This window comes from Papaver somniferum, chromosome 7, assembly GCF_003573695.1.
Source record: "Papaver somniferum cultivar HN1 chromosome 7, ASM357369v1, whole genome shotgun sequence".
NCBI classification, from domain to species: domain Eukaryota; kingdom Viridiplantae; phylum Streptophyta; class Magnoliopsida; order Ranunculales; family Papaveraceae; genus Papaver; species Papaver somniferum.
This window is the reverse complement of record NC_039364.1, coordinates 157,451,275-157,475,955: the sequence shown is the minus strand read 5'-3', so window position 1 is coordinate 157,475,955 and position 24,681 is coordinate 157,451,275.

Here is a 24,681-nt window from a genome sequence, read left to right as displayed (position 1 = left end):
AGTGCTCTTGTGGGTCGCACCACCCAAGTCTCCAGACGGCTAGAGAATGATGCCATGAAACAAACTCCACTAGACCCAGGAAGAAGGACGTGTCATACTCTCCCTTTATAGTTTGTTTTGGTGTCGTTAATACCAAGCATCATTATGTTCTTATCAAAGAAAAGACATCTGAGCAAGTGGAACATTCATAGTCTTCTTCGAAGCAATCAGCTGTTGTTACCAGGTGCGACTTCATATCATACATAGAATTGGAGTTCGAGGTATTTAAAGGAGATAAAAGGAGCTTCTGTCGAGTTAGCTGTTGTTACCGGTGGAGGAGACTGCAAATTGGCCAGGGATTAGAGCCAGGAACAAAAAGAAATTGCAGCAGCATAGCTACGATCTTTGGAAGCTGATCGCAGTCAGTGGAGGATTTGAGTTTGGGGTTTCTTTTGCCTAGCGACATCAACAAAGGAGCTGCAGTTGCATTTGGCTGAGAGCTGTTGTTGTGGGTTAACGGACTATGGAAAGTGGGTGACTGCAATGGTGTTGCGGCTGGTGATTGTATGAAGTTCGAGCTTGGTTAGGTGGATCTGATTTTCTGCCGTTCAAACAAGGGAAAATGGATGGACGATGGTGGTGACTTTACTTAGATGGTTATGGAAGATGGCTGAAATTAGTTGCAACTGGTGTTGGTTGGATTTAAACTGAAGTTCAAGAAGTTGGTCAGAATCTGGTGGGTTCGTATGAGGTTGTTGTTCAACTGTATCGGTCCAGATTGGTGGTTGCAGGCAGTGATGATGGGTTGTGTCGATGATATGATGTTGACGGAAGTGATGGATCAAAGAAGCCAAGTGATGGCTGTGAACTGAAATACATGGAGATGGGTTTTGTACGGAGCAAATAAGCGCAGGAAATGGTGTCTGTGCAGTCGATGCCTGAGATAGGTGCAGCCGAGTAATGATGGGCTATGGCAGAACAGTTGCTGTTGACGGTGCGAGTTTTGGTTGGAGTTTGAGTTGATATTGAATCGAATTTCGAATACAGAATCTAATGAAGATGGTCGGAGCTGCAGACAGTTGGAGTCGATTGAAGTTTGAGTTGGTTGAACTATGGTCGGAAGAAGAATTGCGTGATGATCAGTTGGACTCGGTGGCAGTTAGTATAGTAGGCCGGACAAGAGGAAACTGTTGTTGTGGCCGATGGGTGAAAATTAAATAGAAGAAGCAGGTGCAGAAACTCTTACACGGACAGAATGTGGAAATATAGGGAGTACTTGGACTTTGAAGGGACTGGATTTGGAAGCCGGTAGTGTACTGGGCCTTGGTAATTTTGGTAGGTCTTTGTTGGACCTTTCTACAGCACAGAGATAAAATGAACCATAATATTAGGCATACCAAAAACTTTCAAGGCATACAAAATAGTTTTCCCATCCTAGGTGATCTTATAAGGGGTGTCTTTGGGTAGTTCAATTACCTATATACCCTTGAACTTAAAATCAAAAAATAAACTATCCTAAACATCTCTTCTTCTTCCTCTAGCTAAACCTTCTTCCTTTTCTCTCAGATTTTTTTTTCATCACTGTAATTAATTATCGATTCGTGAAAATTCGATCATCGGTTAAATTGAACTATATAATGGATCGACAAAGAAAAAAGCAAACGTCAGGTGTTCTAAATCCTCTTCCAATCCATGAATTAAAGAAGAAGAACCAATTGAAGATGAAGGTGTAAAAACTATAATTGAACCGGAAATTGAATCGGAAATTCAACCATTTGAAGCTCCAAATACTAAAATGAGGATAATAAGGTATTCCCTACAAACCCAGTCTTTTATTTGTTGTTTTTCATGGATTGAATGGGTTAAATTGCTAAAAGCTTAGGGTTTTTGACGGTTACAGTAGCGGGTTCGGCTGATAATTGAGTTGAGTTTTGAGCCGAACTGTTCTTGAAATTTCTCCCTGAAAGTGTCTATGAACAGTTCGGCTAAACCGTAAATGTCAATTTCTAGCCGAACCCCAAAATGTGTATTGAATACGTCCCAGAACAGTGTCAGGTTCGTCTAATACCTTGGAAACCTTCCCGGCCGAACCTGAGAAGTGAAATTTACCCCAGGTGGTTGTCAGGTTCGGCTGACTCGATTAGATCACTTTCAAGCCGAACCTCTCTCTGTAAACACTTCGAAAATATTGATTTGCAGGCTCTAGGTTCGGCTAGCTCGTGTTATTGAGTTATCAGCCGAACCTTCTCTTTGCACACTCAAGTTTTTCGATCTTTGTTTGTCCATAACTTTTTCGTCCGATGTCGGAATGACCTCATTCTTTTTGCGTTGTTTTTGTCTTTTCATTCTCTTGAAGTTGAAGATAAGATATAATTGATTTTAATGAGTTTAATATGGACCTTGGTATTCTCCATATTTATTAGTCTTGTACGTGCAATCCAATATAATAACTTGTGGGAAGCATAGAGTCAATTGGGCGCATTCCGGGTGGGCAAGGAAAAGGTGTGTAACTACGCTCACAAATCATTTCAAACCGATCCCATCGGCTTTGTTGTCCTTTAACTAGTACACTAGAAAGGGAATATAATAACAAGGTTCGGCGCATTCGATAATCACATTATGTGCCGAACTATAAACATTTACAGGTTTCGGCTTATACGATATCCTCAATATGTGCCGAACCACGAACAATATTTTAACCCAAAAATTAACAAATTCATGTTCGGCTCAGACGATAATCATATTATGTGCCGAACCTTGAACGTAAGAGGTTTCGGCTTATACGATATCCTCAATATGTGCCGAACCACGAACAATATTTTAACCCAAAAATTTACAAATTCATGTTCGGCTCAGACTATAATCATATTATGTGTCGAACCTTAAACATAAGAGGTTTCGGATGATACGATATTCTCCATATGTGCCGAACCAGTAACAATATTTCAACCCAGAAATTAAAAAATTATGTTCGGCACATACGATTTTGGATATGTAAGCCGAATTAGTAATGATTCTATTACGGGCTATTGAGGATGTTGTTCGGCTTACTATGGAACTTTCATATAAGCCGAACTAGTGTCTAGCAAAAGGGTTGGAATTGGAAATTATAGGTTCGACGCATGCAGTAAACAGATTCAGTAAGCCGAACCGTTCATCAATTGGTAGATTCGGCTCATAGATGTGAGCCGAACCTCAACCTGTTTCGCCGAACCATGATTCATAATCTAATAAATCAGCCATTTGGGAATCATAGGTGTAGTTGATGTGTATTTTCCTAGGTTTTTTAGATGATATATGACCCTCCTCATCCTCCATTGAATTAAGAATTAGAATTTTCTCACTTTCTCCTTCTCTTTCTCTCATTCTTAACCAAACCAAAACTTTGATTTTTTTTTCCTCAAATTTTTCATCTAAACAACTCTTATAATTCTAAAAATTATTTTAATGATTAAACAAAATATTTAATCACTAATCAAGATTATTAACACTAATACGTAAAGGGCAGATTTGCCATTAAAATTTTTTTGGGTTAAGGGGTTATCTGATTTTTCTATTCAACAACCTTTTTTGTCTTCATTCAGTATGCCTTGGAATATTTTGGTATGCCCAATATTATGGTCCCAGAGTGAAAGGAAAAAAAGGGAGGAAGTCGGAGGCTGCGGCTGCAGTGCCGTAGAAAAGACCAGGATTTGAGTTTATTTCTCATTTTTGATTAGCTATTGATTTTTGTGATTTGTTTATGGTTTTGTGGGGAAGCCATGTCAAGCTAATTCATGTTAGGGTGAAAGGATGAATTTGTAGTTTGATTTATTCGAGTTTTTGAAACAAGGGTTTTCTATAATATGAGCTTAATGATTATGATTTTGTCTCTCTATCAATGTTTTACCTTCTAGCTATATTTTTCATGTTCTATGCCATGTATAGTCCATAGTTAGATTAGTAGAAGAACTCATTGAACCTTAGCAATAATTGAATTATGAATTTCATATGACTAGTTATGCCATGTATATCTAGTGCTTAAGAGTTCTACTTTAAGGTGAGAACAAACAATTGTTTTGATAATTCTTGTCAACGATTCTTTAACGAAATATCTTCCGTGTATGAGTGGCTAGGTTTGTGATTCTACATGAGTAAAATTGAGACCCTTTGTGATTAAATGCAAATAACTCACCTACAACGGATTCCCGGATCCTTAACACTTTCACACCCTTGGTTACGTTTTTAGTATTATTTTGCTTTCATTGTTCCATAAACTTCTAAATATTGAATTTGGTTAGTTTATTTTTGATATTAATTAGTAGTGGTATTTCACACTCCTCGTGGGAACGACCTGTACTTGCCATTGTCTACTAGTTAGACGATGTGCACTTGCAGTATTTTGTTGTAGGTTTCTGAGCCTATCAAGTTTTTGGCGCCGCTGCCGGGGAGTGGTTGCAAAATACGCTCTGATTGATATCTTTTTGTACATAATTTTATTTTGTTTTTCTTTTAGATTTTCTTTAGTTCTTTTTTACGCAGTTTGTTTGATTTTTTTTTAGGTACCTTAGCATGAAGTGTTGCGAGCGAAAAGAAAGTAACTATGCACTTGCAAGGCTTTTGCAAGAGCCAGTTGGAAGATCAATTAGAGGTTTGTTTAGCTCATTTTGAGTATGATTTTGATGATGATAGTGTTATCTGTGAAGTCAATGCATTGTTAGACTCCACACCACTACTAGACACTAGTAAATGGAAGCCCAAAGTAGAACCTCTAGCTTTGCTCGAGTCTCGACTAGTTACATCCATCGAGATAGCTCCGACTTTGACTCAGAAGCCAATATCTGACCTATTAGGGTATGGCTGTTTTCATCTTGATGATATTAATAATGAAACTGTTGTGGATGAGAATGGGTCTACGAGTCATGATATTAGTGCTCCATTGAGCCATTGCTCAGCAAGTGGATTTGAGCCAATATATGTTCGTGTGTCATGTTTTGCTGAATGTGAACCAATATCTGTCGAGCAAGTTATTTCTTCGGACTTAGAACCTGATTCAGGGAGTACAAAAACTGTTTAATTCTTTAAACAATCTTTACTAATTATCAGCGAACCTGATTTACTTCACATTTCCACATATGGTTGGGCAGGTTCGAATTATGTTCTGACTAAGATTGAATTCAGTTTTAGCACTCTGGGTACTAATCAGTCTTACTGCAGGTTCATGTTTTCAACTGACCAGATTAGTGGGATTGACCCCCAACTTTTTAGACTCTATATATATGATAATTGGTAGGTTACTTTGGGGTACCAACCTCACCTTGTTTGAGACTACGTGCTACTGGAAAGCAGGGAAACAAATGCTTTTCGCTTCATGGGAGTCAACCCATCAGATTTGTTCCCTGCACTCTATCTTTTATTTTTAGTTCTTTAGTTTTTGCATCGTATTTTGGAATTTCTCACCTTAATTTCTACGTTGGATGACTCTATTACATTGAGGAAAATGTAATGTTTAAGTGTGGGGAAGTGACACTTTCGTCAGTAATTCAAAAAACAAAAACAAAAAATTATGACTAGTTGTGGAGCAGGTCTATTGTAGGGTTCTTATGACCAGCTGTTGAGCGGGTCTATTCTTTCGGTTCTTATCAATTTATGACCAGCTGTTGAGCGGGTCTAAAAATAAAATAAATGATGACCAGCTGTTGAGCGGGTCAATTCTTTGTTTTGCTCGAGGACTAGCAAAATATAAGTGTGGGAGTGTAGTGACACTTTCGTCAGTAATTCAAAAAACAAAAAAAAATAAAAAATTATGACTAGCTGTGGAGCGGTTCTATTGTAGGGTTCTTATGACCACCTGTTGAGCGGGTCTATTCTTTCGGTTCTTATCAATTTATGACCAGCTGTTGAGCGGGTCTAAAAATGAAATAAATGACGACCAACTGTTGAGCGGGTCAATTCTTTGTTTTACTCGAGGACTAGTAAAATATAAATGTGGGAGTGTTGATAAGCACCTATATGTTACATTTTATACCCATATTTATATAGTTAGGACTCAATATTTTGGATAACAATACCATTTTAGTGTTTTTGTAGAAAGTACAAGTGAATTTAGCTCATTCCGAAAATAATGGCTAAATAGAAGGTAAATGGTGCTTGCGACCAAAATCACCAAAATGCTGCCATGAAGTTAGTGCTCTTGTGGGTCGCACCACCCATGTCTCCAGACGGCTAGAGAATGATATCATGAAACAAACTCCACTAGCCCCGGGAAGAAGGACGTGTCATACTCTCCCTTTATAGTTTGTTTTGGTGTCGTTAATACCAAGCATCATCATGTTCTTATCAAAGAAAAGACATCTGAGCAAGTGGAACATTCATAGTCTTCTTCGAAGCAATCAGCTGTTGTTACCAGGTGCGACTTCATATCGTACATAGAATTGGAGTTCGAGGTATTTAAAGGAGATAAAAGGAGCTTCTGTCGAGTTAGCTGTTGTTACCGGTGGAGGAGACTGCAAATTGGCCAGGGATTAGAGCCAGGAACAAAAAGAAATTGCAGCAGCATAGCTACGATCTTTGGGAGCTGATCGCAGTCAGTGGTGGATTTGAGTTTGGGGTTTCTTTTGCCTAGCGACATCAACAAAGGAGCTGCAGTTGCATTTGGCTGAGAGCTGTTGTTGTGGGTTAACGGACTATGGAAAGTAGGTGACTGCAATGGTGTTGCGGCTGGTGATTGTATGATGTTCGAGCTTGGTTAGGTGGATCTGATTTTCTGCCGTTCAAACAAGGGAAAATGGATGGACGATGGTGGTGACTTTACTTAGATGGTTATGGAAGATGGCTGAAATTAGTTGCAACTGGTGTTGGTTGGATTTAAACTGAAGTTCAAGAAGTTGGTCAGAATCTGGTGGGTTCGTATGAGGTTGTTGTTCAACTGTATCGGTCCAGATTGGTGGTTGCAGGCAGTGATGATGGGTTGTGTCGATGATATGATGTTGACGGAAGTGATGGAGCAAAGAAGCCAAGTGATGGCTGTGAACTGAAATACATGGAGATGGGTTTTGTACGGAGCAAATAAGCGCAGGCAATGGTGTCTGTGCAGTCGATGCCTGAGATAGGTGCAGCCGAGTAATGATGGGCTATGGCAGAACAGTTGCTGTTGACGGTGCGAGTTTTGGTTGGAGTTTGAGTTGATATTGAATCGAATTTCGAATACAGAATCTAATGAAGATGGTCGGAGCTGCAGACAGTTGGAGTCGATTGAAGTTTGAGTTGGTTGAACTATGGTCGGAAGAAGAATTGGGTGATGATCAGTTGGACTCGGTGGCAGTTAGTATAGTAGGCCGGACAAGAGGAAACTGTTGTTGTGGCCGATGGGTGAAAATTAAAGTAGGAATTACTTTAAGGTACTATTATAGTGTTTTTAGTTAGTGGCAGGTCCACTCATTAAAGCCCAGTAACCGGAGGTCCGTAATTAAAAGAAAACATAAAAATGGACCAAATTTTTTAAGTACAGGTCCTACACACGTGTGTAACCTATTATGTGCATTTTAATAATTCCCAAAATGGCCTTCACTATAAATATAACAGAAATAAAAGTCATATTTTCTCAATTTTCTTCTCAGATCCGTTTTCTCTCTCGCTCGCTCGCTCTCCTCTTCTCTGCAGCAGCCGCTTATGAAGTTTAGACTTAGGGTTTGTGAAGATGTTTCGTGGTTTTACAGGTATGTTATGTAATCTTTTCTCCAGTTCTTCTTTGTTTTTGATTAATTCTCAACTGAATCATGAAGATCTGATTGATTTCATGATGTTTTCACTTTCTTTTTCCAGTTTTGGTAGTTCGATTTCATGATGTTCTCTAGTTTTTCACGTGCTGCTGATTTTTAGACTATGAATCAACAGTACATATTTGGTGTACTGAAATATACTGCTCTAATTTTGTTGTTTTTTTTATAGTTTTGGAGATTTTTCTTGTTTGATCCAGAAGTACATATACGGAATACTCAAATTAAAGTGTTTCGATTCTATTTTTTCATAGATTCGCTACTTGTTTTTCACATGCAGCTAAATTTTAGATTATGAATCAGCAGTACATATATGGTGTACTGAAAAATTATGCTTTAATTTTGTTATTTTTGTAGTTTTGGATATTCTTCTTCTTCGGTCTAGAAGTATATATATGGAATACTGGAAAAAAAAAGTGTTTCGATTCAGTTTTTTATAGATTCATTACTTGGTTTTCACATGCAGCTGATTTTAGTTCCATTTTGGTTTTTTTTATATGCTTTTGAGTTGCTTTTGTGTATTAATCATCGGTACGTATATGATATATTGGTGGATTTTAATGAAACAAGTTCAGATCTAATTAAAAAAATCATGTTTTATGTTTATTTCATTAGTAGATCTGATATTTTTATGGTTTTTGGTTTGATTTTCAGTTTTATTTTGTGTACTAACCATCAATACATATCTGACGTACTGTTTTCTTTTTTTGTTTACAATGAATCTATAGGTTTTCTCTTATTTTTTTGGTTTGATCCAGGAGTACATATATGTTGTACTGGTTGAAACTTCTTCTGATTCTGTTTTATTCAGAGTTTTGCCACTTTTTTTGGTTTGATCCATGAGTTCGTATGTGAAATACTGAAGTATGTGCTTTGATTCGGTTATATTCATGGATTCATCACTTCTTGACATGTAATTGAGTTTTTATTTTATGAATCCGCGGTACGTATATGTTGTACTGATAAAAACTTCTTTTAATTCTGTTTCATTCATAGTTTTTCCACTTTATTTTAGTTTGATCCATGAGTACCTATGCGAAATACTGAAATAGATGCTAGTTTTGTTGCTGTGTTTTAATATTGTTATATTCCGGTCACATTTACAGGTTCAATATGTCCAACGGATACATACTCTATATGTAAGCAGTGAGGCATATACATACTTAGATTTGTACGTAGTGTAGCAGATATGTACTCAGATTTGTAAGCAGTGTACCAGATATGTACTCAAATTTGTAAGCAGTGTAGACACACACGTTTGGTAGTAATGGGTATTATGGACATTTCCATGTTTTAATTAATTTTGGACCTCCGGATAAAAAAAAGATCCAATTGGACCCTACTATAAATAACTATATGGGCCTAGGACCAAACAAGAAATTTTCCAAAATTAAATAGAAGAAGCAGGTGCAGAAACTCTTACACGGACAGAATGTGGAAATATAGGGAGTACTTGGACTTTGAAGGGACTGGATTTGGAAGCCGGTAGTGGACTGGGCCTTGGTAATTTTGGTAGGTCTTTGTTGGACCTCTCTACAACACAGAGATAAAATCCCAGAGTGAAAGGAAAAAAAGGGACGAAGTCGGAGGCTGCGGCTGCAGTGCCGTAGAGAAGACTAGGGCTTGAGTTTATTTCTCATTTTTGATTAGCTATTGATTTTTGTGATTTGTTTATGGTTTTTGGGAAGCCATGTCGAGCTAATCCATGTTAGGGTGAAAGGATGAACTTGTAGTTTGATTTATTCGAGTTTTTGAAACAAGGGTTTTCTATAATATAGCTTAATGATTATGATTTTGTCTCTGTATCAATTTTTTACCTTCTAGCTATATTTTTCATGTTCTATGCCATGTATAGTCCATAGTTAGATTAGTATAAGAACTCATTGAACCTTATCAATAATTTAATTATGAATTTCATATGACTAGTTATGCCATGTATATCTAGTGCTTAAGAGTTCTACTTTAAGGTGAGAACAAACAATTGTTTTGATAATTCTTGTCAACGATTCTTTAACGAAATATCTTCCATGTATGAGTAGCTAGGTTTGCGATTCTACATGAGTAAAATTGAGACCCTTTGTGATTAAATGCAAATAACTCACCTACAACGGATTCCCGGATCCTTAACACTTTCACATCCTTGGTTACGTTTTTAGTATTATTTTGCTTTCATTGTTCCATAAACTTCTAAATATTGAATTTGGTTAGTTGATTTTTGATATTAATTAGTAGTGGTATTTCACACTCCTCGTGGGAACGACCTGTGCTTGCCATTGTCTACTAGTTAAACGATGTGCACTTGCAGTATTTTGTTGTAGGTTTCTGAGCCTATCAATTAACGACTTGAAGACATCATTGGGATTGTGAAGTCAGACCCTAATAATTTCTCTGTAGTTGCGTGTTATGGTCCTGCCTTATTATATCGTGATTGAGTACTATCTTCTCTAATATTTGCTCGAAAGTGATCTCCGATAGGCAAGATAACAATTAGTCATAAACATATTCGTCTCATCGTTTGTGATTCCACAATATCTTGTTTCATTTACATACGATTAAGATTATTGTGAGGTGATTAGTAACACTAGGTTGTTCTTCAGGAATATAAGTCCGGTTTATTTATTGGTTCCTATGCACCTTGATTTATCAAAAGACGGAACAAAACTCATAGGTATTTCTGTGGGAGACAGATTAATCTATTCCAATAGACTTTTCTGTGCGAAACAAATTTGTTTACCAAGTCTTCGACTTTAGGTCGTAGCAACTCTTAGTTTTGGGTGAGATCAACTAAGGGAATCAAGTGCATAGTATCCTGCTGGGATCAGATACGTAAGGAGCGCAATTGTACCTTGAATCTGTGTGATATTGATTATGGTTCAACAATAGTCCAGTCTGAATTGAAGTTCACTGGTAGTAGGCTAGTGTCTGTAGCGGCTTAATACAGTGTGGTGTTCAAAACTGAACTAGGTCCCGGGGTTTTTCTGCATTTGCGAGGTTTCCTCGTTAAAGAATTTCGGTGTATGTGTTATTTGTTTTCCGCATTATATTTTGTTATATAATTGAAATATCACAGGTTGTCCGTTGAATCGATAAATTAGTAAATCCAACCTTTGGTTGTTGATTGAAATTGATTGATCCTTGAACATTGGTCTTTGTTACCATTTAAGTTATCTCTCCTATTCAATCGGGCTCGCAAATTCCTATTTGTTGGTTGCTGGTTGAATTAAGAATTAGAGATATTAACTATTTGATATACTTTTCTATAGATTGAGTCTAACTGTCTAGTTGATTCTCTTGAAAGTATATTGGATTTTATCTATTCAGATTGCCGAACGAAATATTAGGTTTGGTTGTTAGACCCCCGCTTTTTCATTAAAGTTTGACTTCGTTTAAATATTTTAAAAATAAATATACCTAATTAGCTAACGACATCAACATATGCATTAGCGGTGCAATTTACAGGCGTCGTTAGTAGTCCCGATTTACAGTCCAAATGATTATGTTCTTCCCAAACATAAATAAAAGAACCCTAATTCCAAAAATTATCAATTCATTTCCAATTGAATTAATTTATTAAACCTATTAAACCCATCAAAGAGAATCAAAATCTCAATTTGCAGAAACCAAACAATCGAAATTCCAATTTTAGAAAACAGACAAAACCCGTATTTACTATATCGTACATTCTTAACTCACCAAACTATGTCTAGAAAACAATACTCTAAACTATCAGCAAAATGGACATTAGCATACTATTTACAACCCCCCATGAATTGACATTAGCAGTATCATCTTTCCGGAGTAATGTAAGCGGTTGCCTTTATAAATTTTGTGCCTTCGCAAAATTCCGCAACTTTGACTCACTTCAAACGCTTGTAATTTCTTAATACGATGTTGGAATGACTCCACTCTTTCTCCGTTAGCTTCTTATTTTCATCCTCTTCAAGGTGATATAAAATACTCCTAGGTTTGAACGAGTTCCACTTGGTCTTTGGCCCCTTCTCTTCTTGTAGCTAACTTTTTATTGCACAATTAAGTGTCATTTCACTTCTTTTGGATGATTCACCTATTAAAACAAATAAAATAGAGAAAATAGAATGCAAGAAATATAGCTAAAACTAGTATGGAATGGACACTAGAATCATGTAAATAAAGCACTTATCAAATTCCCCCACACTTGGCTTTTGCTAGTCCTCGAGCAAACTATCTTAACCTAAAATACAACAACTCCATGTCGTCGAGGATACGATTACACTTAGCATGTGAAACAAGCCTTTTAACCTCTAGGAGTCCCTAGTGGACGAGTTATAGTCTCGTGAGGGATTACGAGAGGTATACCCACAAAACCTACTCCAACTTCAAAGTGTTCCAGCGTCCCAAGCATCCAAAGAGCTATGAGGACATAGAGTTTCTGCATGCTAGTAATAAGAAGTTAGAAATACCAAAGAACATATTCATTCTTAAATCTTGAGTGAGAAATAACCACACCATAATGAGAGAATGTGTGTTTGAGAGCGACCAATAAGCATTTCGCCTCGACTTCTGCCTCACTTAAAAGGATTTTATGATAATTGCACTCAATAAGACGGCTTTTTTATGGGTCTCACATGTGTGCAGGTAGGAATGAATAGAGAATCCTACACACGTTGAATGGTGGGAAAGAAACCTTCCGAATTATTTCTGGAAACCCCACAAGACCGTGGGAAATAAAGACATTTTCTGATGATCTCTAAGAAAGGAAATCAACCACTATAGCAAGGATGGGAGTACTTACCACCTTCACATCCGATCGGCAGTGACAAAAGCACCACTCTCACAGCTTCCAATTGAAACGTCTTCCTTCCGGCTCGGCTTCTTCATCTTCTGAGTCTCCGGTCTTCAACTGTTGATGATAAACTCTTGATCTTCATAAAACTTTGACAATTTGTAACTCTTTTTCTCTATTTTCTTGTTGCTTGAAACTTCTTTATATATTTTTCTTCCCTATGGCCTTATTGAACAAATAACAACCTAAATGCAAATCTCCTTTTCTTTTTTCTTTTTTTAAGATTTTTTTTTTTCATTTTTTTTTTGTATTATTATTATTTATTTATTTATTTTTAAAGAGAGATTGCAACTAAAACAATAAATATGAAATAAAATTAACATGGCCATGAAAGAAGTACGTTACCACTTTGATCTCACAACTTGTAATGTTGTTGTATCATAAACTTCAATAATTCTCATCTTTTGATTTTCTTCGCTCTTGTACTTAGTCTTCATACTTAGATATAGAATTCCGCTCCTTATGTGTAAGTCTTCAACATGTATATAAAAATCTGCTTATTGTTTGTTGCTTTACTTGGATATGAAATTGAGCTCTTCATTGTATTGTTGCTTGTAAACCTCAAAACGTATTCAACTTTATATTTTGATGTCGCTCCCTTGTTGATGATGATGATGTGTTTCTATGGACTTGTTGTTGGCGAGAGAGAGAATGGAGGTAACTGCAAATCAAACTACAAGAAGGTGGTTTTCTGACGTCATCCTCATGATTGACAAAATTACCACTCAAGAGATCAAAGAGTAAGGCTTAAATTGGTGGGAGGTTGGGTAGCTCACCATTCTACCCGGAATTAACGTATGGTGACACACACTCAAAAGAAATCTCTTTAGTCATTTATAAAAAAAAATCTGGTCTAGTGCCTCGGTTGATATGAAAATGGGTAGTCTCCACTAATGATTGATCAGCAACTCTAATAATGCATTTCTCCCTGCACCTCATTTGCATTACTGGCATGATTAAATCCATTATTTAACACTCCAATTCGTAAGAAATCCGAACGTAGTTCCCTAACACTTCCAAGTTCAGTTATGTCGGCCAGAATTCTCTATGTAAACATACCTAGAAGTATGCTAGTGACTCTAGAATCTCTATAAGTTGGAGGTTTTTATGCAAAAATTTTCAAAACTCAGAAAAAAAAAAAAAAACTAAAAACTCTATATGCAAAATACTCCCCCACACTTAAACTTTACATTGTCCTCAATGTAATTGACTCATCCTAAGTAAAATCAAGGTGGGAAATCAAAATATGATATGAAATGCTAAGAAAAATAAAATACAAAAGATAGAGATACAAAACCAATGGGTTTCCTTCCATTTAGCTCTTAGTTTTACGTCCTCAGCCCGACTTGGCATTCTCCTTACTACTCCTCCAGAGGGAGTACATCATGAAGCTCAATCACGTCCACATTCTCTGTAGGGAAGTTTTCGTAATATGGCTTTAATCTATGGTCGTTTACTTTGAAAATCGTCCCTTTTGTGAGACTAGTAACTTCAACTGCACCATAAGGAAAAACATTAGTAACAACAAAAAGTCCACTCCAACGTGACCTTAGCTTACCAGGAAATAACTTAAGACGAGAATTAAATAGAAGAACTTTTTGGCCCACAATAAAACTCTTTCTAGAAATCATCTTTTCTGGCACTCTCATAAGCATCATTACATATCTCCTCAAGCTCATTAAGTTGTAATTTCCTATGTTTCCCAATAGGTGTCTTGTATGTCGTTCTATACACCCAAAGTGCATCGTTGAGTCTATAACTCCAATCTTTCCATGTTGTGTTAACGGTTTTCTCCAAGATTGACTTGATCTCACGATTTGAAATTTCAGCTTGCCCACTAGTTTGTGGGTGATATGGCGTACCGACCTTGTGATTTATGTTGTACTTCTTTAGAAGAGCATAAAGGATTTCTTGAAATGCGATCCTCCGTCATTGATAACCACTCTTGGTGTACCATGTCTAAAAAAATATATTCCTTCACAAACTCACAAACAAATTGAGAATCATTAGTAGGGGTGGCTTTAGCTTCCACCCATTTTGAAACATAATCCACAACAAGAAGTATATAAAATTTTCCATTCGAATTGACAAAAGGGCCAATAAAATCAATTTCGCACACATCAAATATCTCAACAGTGAGAATTGGTGTGAGTGGAATTTGATTTCGAGCACTTAGATTTCCCGTTCGTTGACATCTATCACAAGATTTACATAAAGCATATGCATCCTCAAATAGGGTAGGCCAATAAAATCCACTCTCAAGGACTTTTAGAGCGGTGCGTTTAAAACCAAAGTGACCACCACATGCATAAGTATGGCAAAAAGATAAAATTGATTGAAATTCAGAGTTTGGTACGCACCTGCGGATAATTTGATCAACACCATATTTCCACAAGTAGGGCTCGTCCCACACATACTGCTTGGCTATTTTCTTAAGATTTAGTTTTTGAAAAGTAGACATTGTACTAGGTACTTGCCTTGTAACCAAATAGTTCACTATATCAGCATACCAAGGTGTTGATTCTTCAATTGAGAAAAGTTGTTCGTCCGGAAAATGATCCTGTAAGGGAAGTTCTTCTTTGGAAACAACAGGTCTACTAAGATGATCAGCAACTGTATTCTCAGCACCTTTCTTATCTCTGATTTCTATATTGAATTCTTGTAGCAAAAGAATCCAACGTATGAGTCTTGGATTGTCCTCCTTCTTTTTCAATAGGTATCGTAGTGCTTCATGATCAGAATATACAATCACATTGGTACCCACCAAATACGCTCTAAATTTTTCTAATGCAAATACTATAGCCAACAACTCTTTCTCAATAGTAGAATAGTTAATTTGAGCATCGTTTAGGGTCCTTGATGCATAATAAATCACTTGTGACCTCTTGTCTACTTTCTGACCCAAAACAGCCCCGATTGCATAATCACTTGCATCACACATTAACTCGAACGGAAAACTCCAGTCAGGTGACTTAATAAATTGGTGCAGCAGTCAACAATTCTTTCAATTTATTAAAGGCATCCTTGCACTCCTGGTCGAAGTTAAAGGCAACCTCCTTTTGCAACAATTTGCACATCGGCATTGAGATTTTGGAGAAATCTTTGATAAACCTCCTATAAAAACCTGCATGACCAAGAAACGAGCGAATTTCCCTCACCGAAGTGGGGTATTGTAAGTTCCTAATCAAGTCTATCTTTGCCTTGTCTACTTCAGTGCTTGAGAGGACACGATGTGGCCAAGTACAATTCCATGGTTTACCATAAACCCAGTTTAAAACAAGATTAGTGTCTATACATCTTTTAAGCAAAAGTTCAAGATTATTTAAACAAATATCAAATGAATCGCCATAAACACTAAAGTCGTCCATAAATACCTCAATGAAGCGTTCCACATAGTCAGAAAATATACTAACCATACACCTCTGAAAAGTGGCAGGCGCATTGCAAAGACCAAACTACATCCGTCTATAGGCAAACATACCAAAAGGACAAGTAAAAGTAGTCTTCTCTTGATCCCCTGGTGCAATAACGATCTGATTGTACCCCGAACAACCGTCCAAAAAGCAATAGTGAGAATGTCCCGCTAACCTCTCTAGCATTTGATCAATGAAAGGAAAAGTAAAGTGATCCTTTCTAGTTTCGGCATTAAGTTTTCGGTAATATATGAAAACTCTCCATCCTGTTTGAACTCTTGTAGGAACTAGTTCATCATCTTGATTTCTAACAATAGTGATACATGATTTCTTAGGCACCACTTGTACAGGACTAACCCATTTGCTGTCAGAAATTGGGTAAATTACCCCCACACTTAGCAATTTGAGGATCTCTTTCTTCATGACCTCCATTATTGGGGGGTTAAGCCTGCGCTGAGCATCACGTACCGGCTTACTATCATCTACCATAAGGATTCTATGCATGCACATTTATGGACTAATGCCTTTTATGTCAGCAATAGTCCAACCAATGGACGTTTTGTGCTCCTTCAGAACCCTAAGTAGACGTTCTTCTTGTATGGCAGTGGGGTTATTTTCAATGATCACCGAAAGATCCTCTTTATCACCCAAGTAAGCATACTTTAAGTGATCGGGAAGAGGCTTCAATTCTATCTTAGGTGCCTGCACAATAGAAGGTAAAGGAACCTCATTAGTTACGGGTAAATAAATATAAGAGATATTACCCGTTCGAGCTTTTTGTAATGTTGTTAAAGCACCACGCATCTGCACTATATCTTTGGCTAAGTCAACGTCCAAATTCGGTTGCCCAAAACGTCCAAATCAATGCTATTTCGCAACACAACTCCAAGTTCATATTCGTTGCTTAAATCAAACATTTGTTGCGCTAACGAATCAATAACATCAATAGAAAAAGCGGAGTGCACATCACTAGGATAACGCATGGCTTCAAATATATTGAAGTGAATGATCTCCTTATCAAACTCCATAGTGAGTGTACCATTTCCAACATTAATCTTCGTCTTTGCAGTTTTCATAAATGGTCTCCCAAGAAGTAACGAAGTAGATGAACAATTATCTCCATTTTGCATATCCACAATGTAGAAATCAACCGGAAATATTAACTGATTCACTTGAACTAACACATCCTCCACGACTCCCGTAGGATATATATTGGACTTGTTTGCCAATTAAATAGTAATCTTTGCTTCTGTTAAAGGTCCAAGATTCAAAGAATCATAAACATCAGCCGACATAACACTTGTTAGAGCATTGCTCGGTCGACCTCACATGCATTGCTATCTCAAGCATGTTTTTCAATGTTAGTGACCAAAACTATAAGTCTTGATTTCTAGTCTACTATAGCTAAGTCTCGGACTAGGATAGAAAGTGTAGTTGAGCTCAAAAACTTTATGGATTCATCATACAAGACGAATATCTACTCAAGGAACCGGTGGAACTTCATCAACAAAAAGGTATGTGGAGACTTGAACTTATATATCACTTACAAGTCTATATACTCTATCTCCTACTCTTTGAGACAAAAGTCGTTTGCTATATAGACTTTGATTATACACACTTGATATTTCGAGCCGAGTATATCTCGCCTATCTATATCCCGAAATATGTGTTGGTAAGCTTTTCGCTTCGATCAAGTTTATCTTTACCTAGTGATGAAAGTCATGATCCGTTTCAATCATCTTGAAAATTGCTTTGACGAGAAATGGTGTAACAAATATATAACGTCCTCTAAGAATGTTTCAATGATTGGAATGAGAGTTTAGATTACATAAACAATGGTGGATATATGCATTGTTGTGGAAACACATATATGTATAAGTCTTATTTCTTGAACCAAAGTTTGCGAACTTTGTTGATCAAGAGAACCGGAAGAATGGCGCAAGCCAAGTCCGCGAACTGCCGAAGTTCTCAAACCCGAGAATTTCTTATGGAGTTGGCAAACTATTTGTGTTAGACTAAGTCCGCGAACCCAGTCCGCAAACCGGCGAAGTTCTCATACCCGAGAATTTCTGCTGGAGTTTGCAAACTCTGCCTGGTAACTTAAGTCCGCGAACCCAGTGTGCGAACTTAAGAAAGTTATATATCTAAATATGATTTCTGAACTTAAATTTAAAAATACTAAGGAATGCAGTTTGCAAACCGTGGATATAAAAGTTCATGAACCGATTCAAGTGAATCAAATCATCTTTGCTTCAATTGTGTCTTGTGTAGTACATGAGATTTCCTTGCAATTGAACAACTCTCTAACTAGTTTGTTTGAAGTTAATTGAACTAGTTATGGTGAAGAAGAACATGGTTGATATGAAATTCTCATATGGCTGACCATTTGGTTGACTATTTTTGAACCAACAAATATACACGTTTGGTTATGGTTACACAAACCTAGAAGCGTATATTTAATTTGTGTATAACAAGCTAAGTTTTCGATCTAACGGTTGAGAAATATTAGCTTGAATATAAATTATGTTTTCATCTAACGGGGAATATTGAATGCTTTGTTACCAAGTAACTTAGATTGCAAACCCTGCTTTGAAAGACTATATAAAGGAGACATCTAGAAATTGGGAAAACTAATCCCCACACCTCTCGTGTGATACTAGTTCGCTTGCTAGAGTCGATTCTCCTTTAACCTTTGGTTTTCTTCTCTAAAACCAGGTTAACGACTTAAAGACTTCATTGGGATTGTGAAGCCAGACCGGTACTACTTTATCGTAGTTGTATGATCTGATCTTGCATCTTCTATCGTACGAGTACAATCGAAACGATTGGCTTGAGATTGATATCTCCGATAGGCAAGATATAAAAGAAATCACAAACATATTCATCTCATTTTTTATGATTCCACGACATCCTCTTCGTTATATACAAGTAAGATTGTTGTGAGGTGATTGATAACTCTAGGCTGTTCTTCGGGAATATAAGACCAGATTATCAATTGGTTCCTGTTCACCTTGATTATATATCAAAAGAAGGAACAAAAACTTTAGGGTTTTTCTGTGGGAGACAGATTGATCCTTTGATAGACTTATCTGTTTGAGAAAAATTTGTTTATTGTTAAGCCTGTGATTTTGGATCGTATCAACTCTTAGTTGTGGGTGAGATCAGCTAAGGGAATCAAGTGCGTAGTATTCAGCTGGGATCAGAGACGTAGGGAGCGCAACTGGACCTTGGATCTGTGGGAGATTGATTTGGGTTCAACTACAGTCCAGTCCGAAGTTAGCTTGGAGTAGGCTAGTGTCTGTAGTGGCTTAATACAGTGTGTGTTCAATCTAGAGTAGGTCCCGGGGTTTTTCTGCATCTTCCATTTCCTCGTTAACAAAATTCCGGTGTGTGTTATTTATATTTCTGCATTATATTGTTTATCTTTATAATTGAAATAATACAGGTTGTGCATTTAGATCATCAATTAGAATAATCCAACCTTTGGTTGTTGATTTTCATTTATTGATCCTTGGATATTGGTCTTTGGGACCATCCAAGTTATTCCTTGTATTTGACAAAGACTCGTTGATTGTTATTAGGTTGAGTAAAGATCAAATCAAGATAGAGATATTAACTCCTCGATATACTTTAATCTAGATTGAGTCTGACTGTCTAGTTGATTTTCTAGCAAAGTATATTGGAGTTAGTCCATACATATTGCTAAGCGAAATATTGGGTGGTGGTGTTAGAACCCCGCTTTTTCAACACTTATGGATGATCCCAAATCAAGCAAAGCACGCTCGAATCGACGATTACCAATAGTAATTGGCACTGTGAAGCCACTCGGATCTTCACACTTTGCAGGCATCTTCCTTAATGACATAGCTGTAGAACTTTCGCCCACTTGAGTAATTTGATTAGAAATCAACCTATCCTTCCTTGTGCACAAGTCCTTCAAAACCTTAGCATACCTGGTACAGTTCTGATGGCCTCAATAAATGGAATGTTGATTTGTATCTTATCTCCTTATCTTGAGCTTGCTTCTTGATTTGGAAAAACGACTAGGGAAAGGAGGTGGTATGGTAAAAGTGGGACCGTATCCTTAGGTTGGCCGGTAGGGGTTGGCTTTTCTTTTGGTACGGTTTCCGCATATACTTCCTTTTCAATGTCTTCATTAACCACTTCTTGTTGCTTTGGCTCTTCCGTTTGTTTCCCACTTCTTAAAGTTATTGCATTAACGTGCTCTCTTGGATTCACAAAAGGTTGTGATGGAAACTTTGTCAAAGCTTGTGCTTTCATTTGATTCATATTTGTGGCCAACTGTCCCATCCGAGTTTGTAAATCTCTGATAGCGTTATCATTTTTTAACTGATTTTGATCGGATTTCTGTTGACTTTGTTGAAACATGGAGATGAGCATGTCTAACTTAGATTCTTCAGTTGGAGGTTTTTGTTGTGGTTGAAATTGTTGTTGAAAACTACCTTGTCTTGCATATGGATTAGGAGATGCGGCTTGCTTGTTCCCATAAATAAAATTTGGGTGATCTTTCCCACCGGGATTATAAGTATTTGAGTATGGATCATACCTTTTCCTCTTATTAGGAAATATAGCATTCACCTCGGCTTCCTCTTCGTATGAAGGAATGATTACCACAGCCATTCTTTGGACTACCTTCTCTATGTTGTTCATTTTTTGCTCGGACTGTGAAATTTCTTCTTCTCGCTGACTCTTCTAACATTCGAATTATTTCTTGTGTAGAATTCTTGAGCATTCGAAGCCATACTCTCAATCAAACTAGTTGCCTGCGTGATTGTCTTCTCAGTAAGTAAACTACCAGCAGCTGCATCAATCAAATTACGTTGCTCCAGAAGTAATCCTTCATAAAAATATTGAATGATGAGTGTTGGAGATATGTTATGGTGAGGACATCTTGCCACCAATTTTTTTTACCAATCTCAGTATTCATAAAGAGACTCCCCAGTAATCTGAAGAATACCACTAATCTCTTTACGAACAGAGGTTGCCTTTGAAGCAGGAAAATATTTCTCCGAAAATAGCTTCTTCATCTCGGTCCATGTTGTAATACTCCATGGACGAAGGTAATACAACCATTCTTCTGCTGAATCTATTAAATAGAATTGAAAAGCTTGCAACAACGTTGTATCACTTTCTTCGGAACTTTGCCTTAGACTTGTCATCTTCTGTTGAAATTGTCGAAGATGACGATTCGGATCTTCACCTGGAAGTCCCTTGAACTTTGGTAGATGATGAAGTAGATTTGATTTCAGCTCCACTTGGTTAGTGATCGTAATACACAGCAGTTGCGAATCTAAGCATGGAGATGTCAACTCTCGCAACTTTCTCTCCGGAGGCGGAGGTGGTAGAGGATTTGTACCGTCGTTCACCATTGTTGATGTAGAAGGTTCCTCTTGCAACTTTGGACGTGCTTGTAGTATCGTTCCCTTTCGAGTTTGAATTCCGCACCTCGGGTAATCCCAATCCTTTGATGCCAGAGATTAAGTACCTAAAACAAATATCTAAAAACAAAGTTAAAAACTAAAACAACATAAAACTAAAAGAAACAACTAAAGATACTGACTGCTCCCTGGCAGCGGCGCCAAAATTTGTTTCGCGTCGTAGGTGCACAAATTAATTCCCTTTTCTTCTACTTTACTAATGAAAAATATAGCAGTAAATAAGGTTCGTTTCCACAAAGAGGAGGGAGTTTTAGTTGTCAAAAATGTCACAAAGGGATATTGTTTTGAATTTAGAAACGAAATAAATAACAAAGCAACAAAAGTAATTAAGTTGCAAGCAGTAGAGAGAAATATGATCAGGGAATCCTTCTTCGTTACTAAATAGTCATCAAAGTAGCATATTCATCTATTCTTTATCATTTACAGATTATTATCAGTCGTAGGAAAGCAGCTAGCGCAGTGCAATCCTCAAAATTCCTTAAGTCACTGGACATCGAAGCGCTCGAATGCCAGATTCTATTCTCTAAACCACCTAGAAGTGGCGCACTCTAAGTGTAATTTGGTTGAATGCTTTATATTTTGTGAATTTAGGTCAATTCTAGTAGTTGAACTCTTAGCGCAAGGTTCACTTTCTAGTGTTGTTTTTACTTGTGATTGCTCCACAGAATCCCTCTGCAAGGTTTCGCAATTTCTACTTGTGTAGAGAATTATTCAATAATTACGGATATCCTGATTCTTTACTAGCATTAGGTTAACTAATAAACTAGTTCAGTTGGCCACCTAAACAATTTATCAATTAAACATAAATTAATTATTGTAAAAACAAACAATAATCATGTGAAGAGTTAAAATAGATTTATATGCTAAATTGAATCATATATTAGAACTTAGAATTCATCCCCAATCACTAAGAAGTTTATCTACTCATGGTACTAACAAAACTCATGAGTTTCATATGATAAAAGTAAGAGAAATAATTACCGTGATGAAAATAGCTTCAAAGCCCTAGGTTTTTCCTCTTGTGTTGTCATCCCAAAAGCTTGATGAAAGGTTAAAAGATATCTAAAAATATTAGAAAAGTCTACAGTACCCAAGTATAGGTGCACCCATGTCTCGAATCCTGTGCAAAACGGTTGCCATAGCCAAAACATGGCCAAACTCGTGTAAAATAGCAAAACCCCACGTCCATAGCTTTTATGGGTTTCGAATGAAAAGTAAAGCCCAGCCCAATCCAAATTCTCAGCTTCATTTATCTTGTCAGTTTCTGGAGACTGACAGCTCATTTTTCTTCTCTTATTATGGCCAGAATATCCTATACGTAACTTCTCTTGTAACTTTCCCTCGGAATCTTCTTTTCACACACGGCTGGGTTTTCCAGACGCAAACTCTCCTGGAACTTTTGGCTTACTTTCTTTTCCTTTCAATCACAGATGGGTTTTCCATACGTAATTTGTCCTGGATGTTTTCTACTTTTCTAAAGAGTAATCACGGCTAGGACTTCCATATGTAATTTGTCCAGGATGTTTTCCAGCCAAACCAATTCATCTCCCATATTTTCTCCCTGTCAGCCTTCCTAAACGAGACAATCTCGTTTTCTTTTCTCACTCAGACTCCACTGCTATGCTCAGTCAACACCGGTTCTTCTCTTGAGTTCTCTACAACAATGACATACTCGAGCTCTCCCTGCCATTACCAGCATCTAACATAGACCACCATTGTTTCTCCTTCGCCTAAAACCAACTCCAGTTTCTACCATGGCAGCAATGTCATTCTCTTCATCAGTCTATAACCATCACTGATATAACAGCACACCAAACTCCAACTCGAGCGAAAAATCACCATCTTGATCATCAGCATCACTGTTAATGGAAGCAACCATCATTCTTCATCATTATCCGTTGCCATGACCACAACTGTGATCATCCAACTTCCATAGCTTAATGCTTCAAAAAAAAAAAAAATCCATAGCTTCCATCGATGGCAGAAGCTACTCGTCTGCATCTCTGCTATGCTGCCATCATACTCCTTCGAACACCATCATCAGCCAACACCTACAGCGTCATTGATCAAACTAGCATCATCACTGCCAACTCCATCGGTAATGGCAGCAGCACCTTCATCTTCTCCATCACATCTCCATTAACCAGCAACCGTGAACAAGACCACCGTGCTGATCGTTTTCATTTTGTTTCGAGCACCAACCCAAACTCCATCTCAGTCATCATGCCAAGCTCCGAGAACTGAGCTAACCAACCCTGTTACGTACAGCCGACACTTCTCCAATGAAGAAGATGAAGTGCCCGTTCAGCTTTTTCCATAAGTCTTGGATTTCCCGAATAATCCAATGGGTGCCTTTAAAATTTTATTTTCAATTGTCAGTCTCGGAAGTCTGACAGCTTAGTTTTTTGTACCGCTGATGCCCTGAGTAATGTAAGCGGTTGCCGTTATAAATTCTGTGCCTTTGCAAAATTCCGCAACTTTGACTCACTTCAAACGCTTGTAATTTCTTCATACAATATCGGAATGACTCCACTCTTTTGCCGTTGGCTTCGTCTTTTCGTCCTCTTCAAGGTGATATAAAGTACTCCTAGGTTCAAACGAGTTTCACTTGGTCTTTGGCCCTTCTCTTCTTGTAGCTAACTTTTTATTGCACAATTAAGTGTCATTTCACTTCTTTTGGATGATTCACCAATTAAAACAAATAAAATGGAAAATAAGAGTAATATAACATAGAATACAAGAAATACAGCTAAAATTAGTATGGAATGGACACTAAAATCATGTAAATAAAGCACTTATCGGCCATGTGCTTCTATCGATAATCTTTTTTGTCTCAGCGGGTATTGTAAAATTTGAGCCGGTACCACCTTTTTCACATATTATTTATTATTCTACTTCGAAAAGGATGTCTTTAAGTTCCATATCCACAAATCCACTCTTCTACTAATGATTTGTTTATCACTCTCAAGCTTCTTGTACCAAAATTACCAAAAGACTCATGCTTGCAGACTTTCTTCCGAGCCACCCAACTCAATTGTATATCAATTTTATCCTCTCCCCATAATAATTTATACATTGTTTTAGGAGAATTATAGATGAAACAGAAAAAGATAATAGGAAGGAGAAGAACAATCTTATTAGGAGATTAGAATAGAAGCATTACATTGTATCCTTTATATACAAACCTAATTATCTACTTGGACTGCACATCCATGGGTCGTAGGCCCTGTAACACCCCCCCCCCCCCCCCC